The following is a 9,503-nucleotide window of genomic DNA, read 5'->3' on the forward strand; positions in this document are numbered from 1 at the left end:
AAACTTCTTACCTTCCTACAAACAAAAGCCACGTCTTTAATCATACTTTCTCTAGATAATGGTATTTACAGGCGCCACTTGGATTGGCTGAGAACACTTTGCTTTGCTTTACTCAGAAGGTGGACTTTATTCTTCCCACCGCCCCCCCCACTTTTGTGTTATTTCCTGTCAGTCCTTGAAGGGGCAAACTATCCCGCTCCCTCGCCCTGTGTTTCTTCCACCCTCAGCTTCACTCAGACCCATGGTATCAACACTCAATGGGTGAACTGCTTTCGACGAAAAATATTGCCATCATTGTACTAGAATTTATTCTTCATAATAATAGGAGCAAACCGACCTTAAATGTCACGTAGGTCAAGCTGTACACAAATACCTATCACGGATCTGTAGATGGGTATTGTCAAGTTCATTTTTGTATGCTTTCTACTTCTGTTCCAACTTTGACATTCATTTGCGGTTTCCAAAAGGGAGGCAAAGACAATTTTACACTTTATGGTTTTTAACTTACAAGATGTCTGTAAAGACCTCACATTAGAATCACCTGGGACCTTTAAAAATGCCAATGATTGGCTGGGCGTGGTGGCTCACGCCTGTAATCCCAGCCCTTTGGGAGGCCGAGGCGGGTGGATCACGAGGTCAGGAGATCAAGACCATCCTGGCTAACACGGTGAAACCACGTCTCTACTAAAAATACAAAAAAATTAGCTGAGTGTGGTGGTGGGCACCTGTAGTCCCAGCTAGTCAGGAGGCTGAGGCAGGAGAATGGCATGAACCCAGGAGGCGGAGCTTGCAGTGAGCCAAGATCGTGCCAGTGCGCTTCAGCCTGGGTGGCAGTGGGAGACTCACCTCAAAAAAAAAAAACAAAAAGTTGCCAATGATTGAAGCCTAATACTGAAGTTTCTGATTTATTAATAATTAGTCTGTTGCTGGGTGTTAATTGAGCTCCCCAAGTGATTACGCATGTAGGACTTCAAACCACTAATTTAGAACCTTGTGACTCAAAATTTGGGCAAAAATGAGCAGCATCAGTATCACCTGGGAGCAGCTTCGGGCCTCACTTTAGATTTACTCTAAATCTAAATATTTTATTTTTATTGAAACAATTAAGAACAGATTACAAGCTTCAACTACATCTAAATTCTCTGGATTTACTTTAAAAGAATCTACATTTTGACACAATACCAAAGTGAACTAAATTCGCTTTTTTTTTTTTTTTTGAGACAGAGTCTTGCTCTGTTGCCCAGGCTGGAGTGTAGTGGTGCAATCTTGGCTCAGTGCAGCTTCCACCTCTCCAGTTTAAGCAATTATCCTGCCTCGGCCTACAAAGTATCTGGGATTACAGGCGCATGCTATCATGCCCAGCTAATTTTTGTATTTTTAGTAGAGACAGGGTTTCACAATGTTGGGTCAGCTGGTCTCGAACTCCTGACCTCAAGTGATCTGCCAGCCTCGGCCTTTCAAAGTGCTGAGATTATAGGCATGAGCCACCATGCCCAGCCCAAATTTGCTTTAATTTGGAGAAATACTGGTCTAGAAAACACAAATTCCAAGGAGACTCAAGTTCTTGAAATAAGCTGATTTCTTGAGTACAAGTTCTTCAAATGCATTCTTCAAGATTTTTTTTTTTACTTTTTAAATTGACAAAGATTATACATATTCATGGCTATATGGGGATGTTTCAATACATGTAGATGGTGATCAGATCAGGGTAATTAGCATATCTATCATCTCAAACATTTTTTATTTCTTTGTGTTGGGAACATTCAAACTACTCCTTGGTATTTTAAACTACATAATATAGTATTGTTAACTATAGTCATCTACAGTACTATAGAACACTAGAACTTATTACTCCTACCTAACTGTCATTTTGTACCCATTAACAAATCTCTTACTATCCCTCCTTTCTCCCTACACTTTTCAGCCTGCAGTATTCGCTCTTCTACTTTTTACTTCTATGAGATCAACTTTTTTTTAGCTTCTGCATGAGTGAGAACATGTGGTGTTGAACTTTCTATTCCTGGCTTATTTTGCTTGACATAATATCCTCCAGTTCCATCCATGTTGCTGAGAATGACAGCATTTTATTTATTCTTTTTTATGGCTAAATAGCCTTCCTTGGTATATATATACCACATTTTTAAAATCCATTCATCTGTTGTTGGAAACCTAGGTTGATTCCATATCTTGGCTATTGTGAATACTGTTGGAATAAACGTGGGCATGCCGATGGCTCTCCATTATAATGCTTTTCTTTCCTTTGGATAAATTCCCAGTAGTGGGACTGCTTGAGGGGTTTCAATACTGTTCTCCATACTGGCTGCACTAATGTATATTCCTACCAACAGTGTGTGAGAGTTCCTTTTTCCTCAGCTACTCAGGAGGCTGAGGCAGGAGAACTATTTGAACCCTACAAGCAGAGGGAGCCAGATTACACCACCACTGCACTCCAGCCTGGACGGAGAATGAGACTGTCAAAAAAAAAAAAAGTCCCTTTTCTTCACATCTTTGCCAGCATTTATTTTTGTCTTTTCTATAATAGCCATCCTAACTGGGGTGAGATGTTGCCTCACTGTGGCTTTGATTAGCATTTCCCTGCTGATTAGTGGTGTTGAACATTTTTTCATATATTTGTTGGTCATTTGTATGTCTTATTTTGAGAAATGTCTGTTCAGAGCATTTGCTTATATTTAATTAGATTGTTGGGTTTCTTTGCTATTGATATGTTTGAATTCCTTGTATATTCTTGATATTAATTTCCTGCCAGATGAGTAGTTTATATTTTCTCCCATTCTGTAGGTTGTCTTTTCACTCACTTTATTATTTCCTTTGCTGTGCAGAAGCTTTTTAGCTTGATGTGATCCCATTTGTTTATTTTTTCTTTTGTTGCCTGTGCTTTTGATGCCTTATTCATAAAATCTTTTCCCAGAACAATTTCCTGAAGGATCTCCCCTATGTTTTCTTCTAGTAGCTTTACCATTTTGGGTCTTATATTTGGGTATTTGAGATACTTCGAGTTGATTTTTGTATAGGGTGAGAGGCAGGGGTCTAGTTTCGTTCTTCTGCATTTTGATATCCAGTTTTCCAAACACCATTTATTGAAGAGACTATCCTTTCCCCAATGAGTGTTCTTGGCATCTTTGTAAAAAATCAATTGGCTGAGATATGTGGATTTTCTGGGTTCTTTATTCTGTTCCATAGGTCTGTGTGTCTGTTTTTATGCCAATACCATGATGTTTTGGTCACTACAGCTTTGTAGTATATTCTGAAGTCTGGTAGCATGATACATCCAGCTTTGTTCTTTTTGCTTAGGATTGCTTTGGCTATTCAGGATATTTTTTGATTCCATACAATCTCTTTGGATTTTTTTTTTAATTTTGTGAAGAATGTTCATTGGTATTTTGATAGAGATTGCATTAAATCTGTAGGTTGCTTTTAAGTAGTACTGCCACTTTAACAACATTAGTATTTCTGATCCATGAGCATGAATGTCATCTACAGTACTATAGAACACTAGAACTTACTACCCCTACCTAGCTGTAATTTTGTATCCATTAACAAATCTCTTACTATCCCTCCTTTCTCCCTACCCTTTTCAGCCTGCAGTATCCTCTGTTCTACTTTCTACTTTTCATTTGTTTGTATCTTCTTCAATTTCTTTCATCAGTGTTTTGTAGTTTTCATTTTACCTCCTTGGTTACATTTATGTCTAGTTTTTTTTTTTTTGGTAACTATTGTAAATAGGTTTGCCTTCTTGATTTCTTTTTCAGCTAGTTTGTTGTTCATATATATAAATGCTACCAATTTTTGTATATTAGTTTTGTGTCTTGCAACTTCACTGAATTTGTTTGTTCTAAAAGATTTCTGGTAGAGTCTTCAGGTTTTCCTGTATATAAGATCGTGTCATCTGCAAACAGGAACAATTTGATGTCCTCCTTTCCAATTTGAATGCCCTTTATTTCTTTCTCTTGTCTAATTACTCTTGATAGGACTTCACATTTATATACTTTGAATATTTAAAATGTTTACATAGATGTCAGAATCAACTTTCATTTTTCATAGTAAAAGAAGACCCTACTTGTTTTGTAGTTTTAATATTAATCAGTTATTATTATCTGAGACAAATTATTTAACAAATTAAACCATCTATTAAAATATATTATCACAAATAAATTCCATAAGGAAAATATCTACAACTGTTTTCATGAAAGAAAAAAAGGCTTTTCTAAAGTTGCTTAGGCCTGGTGCTATGGCACACACCTATAAATCCAAGCACTTTGGGAGGCCATGGCAGGAGGATCCTTTGAGCCCAGTAGTTTGAGACCAGCGTGGACAAGTGAGAACCCATCTCTACAAAAGATAAAAAAGAAATTAGCTGGCTATGGTGGCGCATGCCTGTGGTCCTAGCTACTCGGGAGGCTGAGGAAGGAGGATCACTTGAGCCAGGGAGGTGGAGGTTTCACTGAACCATATTCACACCACTCCACTCCACTCCAGCCTGGGCAACAGAGCTAGACCTTGTCTCAAAAAAAATTAAATTAGTTAAATTAAACATAAAGTTGCATTGTATTTAAGAAATTAGGAAAGCAGAAAATGCTTCTTTTTTTTTTTTTTGAGTTGAACAATGAGAACACATGGACACCGGGAGGGGAACATCACACACCAGGGCCTGTCAGGGGGTGGGGGGCTGGGGGAGTGATAGTATTAGGAGTAATACCTAATGTAGATGATGGGTTGTTGGGTGCAGTAAACCACCATGGCACGTGTATACCTATGTAACAAACCTCCAAGTTCTGTACATGTATCTCAGAACTTAAAATGTAACAATAATAATAATAATAAAAACGACAAAAAAAAGGAAATGCTTCTTGTCAGAACAGATTACATATCCTCATTGCTTTTTAGAATAGCCTATAATAACAGAATATCCACAAGGTGGCAGTAATAGATCAGTTTCATCCTCTGAAATTAAACCTTGCCTATTCAATAATACAATGGATCTTTCTGAATTCACTCTAACACATAGAATACAGCAATTTGACTTAATAATTAGCCTTTAAATTTATAGTCTTGTATTATCATTTTAGTGTTTTGAATTAGTTTGTATTCTAATATATTTAAATGAATTAGTCCTATGCCAATTGACTAATTTGACATATGAAGGTGTTTTTATTCTATTTTCAGAAGTTTAGCTTTAAAAAATTTCTAAACTTCGATATCTGGTGAGTGTTAATGTTTTTATCTTATTAAAAGGTGATGGACCACACAATATTCAACTGAATTTTTTTTAACAAGGATGCAAATACAGTTTAAAGGAAGGATACCTTTTTCAACAAATGGTGCTAGAGCAATTGGACATTCATAGGTACAAAAAGTAAGATTGACCTAAATTTATACTTTATATAAAATTTAACTCACATAAATCACAGGCTTAAATGTGAAATGTAGTATTACAAAACTTTAAGTTGTGTATGGTAGCTCGTGCCTGTAATCTCAGCTACTACTTAAGTGGCTGAGGCAGAAGGATCACTTCAGTCCAGTAGTTTGTGGCTACAGTGAGAAATGATGGCACCACTGCACTACAGCTTGGGCGAAACCTCGTCTCAAAAATAATAAATAAATAAACAAATTAATTAATTCATTAAACTTTTAAAAATAGAGGAAAACTCTTGAGACCTTGGGCTAGGCAAAGAATTTTTAGGCTTGATATCAAAAACAAAATCTACAAAGGAAAAAGTGATAAAACTGGACTTCATTAAAATAAATAAACACCTTTTTTTTTTTTTTTTCTTAGAAAGACCCTGTAAAGAGGTTGAAAAAATGAACTACAGACTGGGAGAAATAATTTGCATACCATATATCTGACAAAGAGCTTACATCTAGCATATGTAAAGAATTCTCAAAACTCAATAGTAATAAATAAGGTATCCAATTAGAAAATCGGCATATGCGACCTCTCTGTATTATAACTTAAACCTCATGTGACTACAATTATTTCAAACGAAATAAACAAAACAGTAATGCCTGTTTCTAGCATATAAAATAATCAGAGAACAGAATTTTACAAAGTTAAATTATTGGGCCATTTACTTAATTTAAATATTTTTAAATGCATGTACCCATTTTGCTTGAAGGTGTGTGCAAGTATGCTTGTATTTTTTTTAACGATAATATGGTCACATGGGCATATACTTTATTTTTTAAAAGTTTATACAAGTTCTTATTGATTCCGTCATTCTTAACACCTGCACAGTATTTCATTTTATAATTAATGGATTGTAGGTTTATTCTTTTACTATCACTTGTGTTGTTCTCATGTTTTTTTTTTTTTCACTAAAAAGTGTTGCAATGCACAAAACTACAAATATAAGGAGGGTCTTTTCTGGATCTCTGTTGAAAAACTTTGAATAAAAATTACAAGTTCAAATCACATGTAAAATAAACATTTTAATTAATAGGGCTTTTATGCAAGATGTTAGTAGCAGCAGCACAGTTTTATTAATATCCCTGAATCTCTCACAAAAACTGACTGAGCAACTGGGATAACGAGGTATTAACTATGACAAAACAATGTAACAGGGTGTCATCATGAACCTTTTGTGAGGTTAAACCACAGGGACCCGAGGGAATCACCAACTTTTTTGGAAGAAGGAAAGGAAAGGAAAACAATCTTTAATGGCCCTGGGAACTGGAAAAACTAGAAATACAAGCGCTAACATCGATGTTCCTAAATTCAGAGATTCCTACTAGGCAAAAATAACTTAGCAGATTAATCTGAGAACAGCAGCTGAGGCTTGCAGAAGGCTTCCTGAGCCTCAACTCACAGCTGAGAGTGAGGATGGCAAAAAGCAGGTGCTGTGAGTGATCTGTATCCTAGGAACCCTACAAATTAACCACCTCTGAAACAAAGCCCTGTCCTAAGGAGAAACTGCAGGAAGTCAATTATAAATTGAGTTGGGAAGGACACTGAAGCTCAAGAAAAAGAGAAGCTCCAGGTTAAGATGCAAGAGAAGAAGGGAAAAAGCAGTTTTCTGCAAGTTCAAGCACAAATAATTTCTTTACCTTCTAGTTCTGGAAATACCAGGTGCCGTGTATGTAAAGCAGGAATTTTGGATGAATATTATATAATTTTCTGACCCACTGTTACTAATCCAATCTCCCCTGTACTCAGATCTTCCACGCTACAGACGGACTGACAGATGCTCAGCAAATAGTAGCTAATATTTTCTAGGAAACTAGGTGCTAAACGAGTTTTCTTAAATTTCTACCTCCAGGTCTGTAAGTTGATTTGAACCATTACCAGTTCCTGGTTCTGCACAGGTTGTTGAAGGCAGGACTTCTCTCCTCCAGTGGAAACTCTACCTGCTCACAATCAACCATCCTTTCCTGTAGCCTTGGAGACACTACTCAGTGTAGCACCCCTCCTAGTCTAGAATAAGCACACTCATCATCAATCGCTCTCACTTTCTGTCTTATCTCCATTCCATCTACATACATTTTTTGTTTTCACCAATGTTTTTAAATAAGCAACTGTACAAGCACAACAATGACAACAAAAACCTTCCTTTCCCCAGTGTCATAGTGAGCACGGAATATATTTAACCTCAAATAAAAGACAAAAACAAATGCTGGATAAAGCTGACAGAAAGAAATGCAACTGTAGGTGCTCTGGCAATACAAAAATGATACAACTAAGAAAAATAGAAGAAAAGGAAAAAGAAGGTATTCTGCAGAATGATTTTACTGACTGCTCATCTGTAATGCCTGGGAGTCAAAGGATATTGTTTACAGAAATGTAGGCATACTTAATGGCACCAGGGGAAACAAAGTTAATATTATTACATCAAATTGGGGGATGAAAGATCACATAGGGAAGACAAGAAAGAGTTAATACCATTGTTCTTAGTTTAGAGACATTAGCTACTGTCTAAAGAAAGAGATGATTTTATGAAATTACGTAAGGTAGCCATCTGAATAAAAATTTAACTCTTCCAAATATCACATCAAAACAAAATCAATAAAAACAAACAAGACAGCAAAAGAAGGTATGTGCATATAGATCATAGCATAACATGCTGTAACCAAAATATAACCAAACACAATTTACCAATAAAAGTAAGTGGGCTTGACTCTCTTATTAGAGGAAAAAAGTATTGTCAGATTAAATCAAAAAGGGCAACTCAATTCTATGCTGGATATAAAATAAAGTGTTTCAGAAAGTTTAAAAATAAAAGCACAGGCAATGAATAAAAGGATCTTCTCTTCATGCGTTACAGAGTATAAAACAGGGAGTTAACACATCATACGTTTTCTCTTTTTACACTTAAATGGCTGGAGATGTTATACCACTAGTATGAATTTACTTCAGATATATAGTGGATATACTTTTATATGGTTAGAAACAGAAATGATAATAGTTAAGGAGAAAATAACATCTGCATTGACACTAGGAAGAAAGAGCCATTGTTGGGTACACAGTGATCACATTACCATGGAGCAATCTGTTCCCAACTGAAATTTCCTTGCCCTTCTACTGAAATCATGTACGATTCTGCAAAAGTAGTGTTTACTTCCCACAAATCAGCCATTGGCTCTGCTGTTATTGTCCACACAGAATAAGCATCAGAGCTAGATTTAGCTGTTGTATTATGGTATGAGACCACCACTTCTCCTGTTGTCCTTCCCAGTTGCTCCCCAACCTCCTCTTTTCCCTAGTTTATAAGACAGGAGAAAAGGGAGAAAGCAAAAAGTTAGAAAGAAACAGAAGTAAGATAAATAGCTAGATGACCTTGGCGCCACCACCTGGCCCTGGTGGTTAAAATAATAATAATATTAACCCCTGACCAAAACTACTGGTGTTATCTGTAAATTGCAGACATTGTATGAGAAAGCACTGTAAAACTTTTTGTTCTGTTAGCTGATGTATGTAGCCCCCAGTCACGTTCCTCACGCTTACTTGATCTATTATGACTCTTTCACGTAGACCCCTTAGAGTTGTAAGTCCTTAAAAGGGCTAGGAATTTCTTTTTTGGAGAGCTCGGCTCTTAAGACACGAGTCTGCCGATGCTCCTGGCCGAATAAAAAAACCTCTTCCTTCTTTAATCCGGTGTCTGAGGAGTTTTGTCTGTGACTTGTCCTGCTACATTTCTTGGTTCCCTGACCGGGAAGCGAGGTAACTGATGGACAGTCCAGGCAGCCCCTTAGGCGGCTTAGGCCTGCCCTGTGGAGCATCCCTGCCGGGGACTCTGGCCAGCTTGAGTGATGTGGATCCTGAGAGCGCTCCCGGGTAGGCAATTGCTCCGGTGGAACGCCTCGTCAGAGCAGTGTGTGGTAGGCCCCTGTGGAGGATCGACGCAGTGGCTGAACACTGGGAAGGAACAGGCACTTGGAGTCCAGACATTTGAAACTTGGTAAGACTGGTCTTTGGAACTTGCCCACTCCATTTGAGTGGAAGCGTGGCCTGATCACCCACGGCGTACCTGTACTGGCACTTTGGTTTTTGT

At 37.3% G+C, this 9,503-nt stretch overlaps 1 non-coding gene across 1 annotated transcript; it reads right to left on the bottom strand.

Moving 5' to 3' along the window:
* Positions 1–229: 229 nt before the first annotated feature.
* On the bottom strand, positions 230–300 carry LOC115833926. The gene has a single exon (XR_004029129.1). It is a non-coding gene; the product is annotated as a small nucleolar RNA SNORD56 (small nucleolar RNA).
* Between the last annotated feature and the right edge of the window lie 9,203 nt (positions 301–9,503).

The sequence above is a fragment of the Nomascus leucogenys genome, unplaced genomic scaffold (genome assembly GCF_006542625.1).
Source record: "Nomascus leucogenys isolate Asia unplaced genomic scaffold, Asia_NLE_v1 000850F_79914_qpd_obj, whole genome shotgun sequence".
In the NCBI taxonomy this organism is placed as follows: domain Eukaryota; kingdom Metazoa; phylum Chordata; class Mammalia; order Primates; family Hylobatidae; genus Nomascus; species Nomascus leucogenys.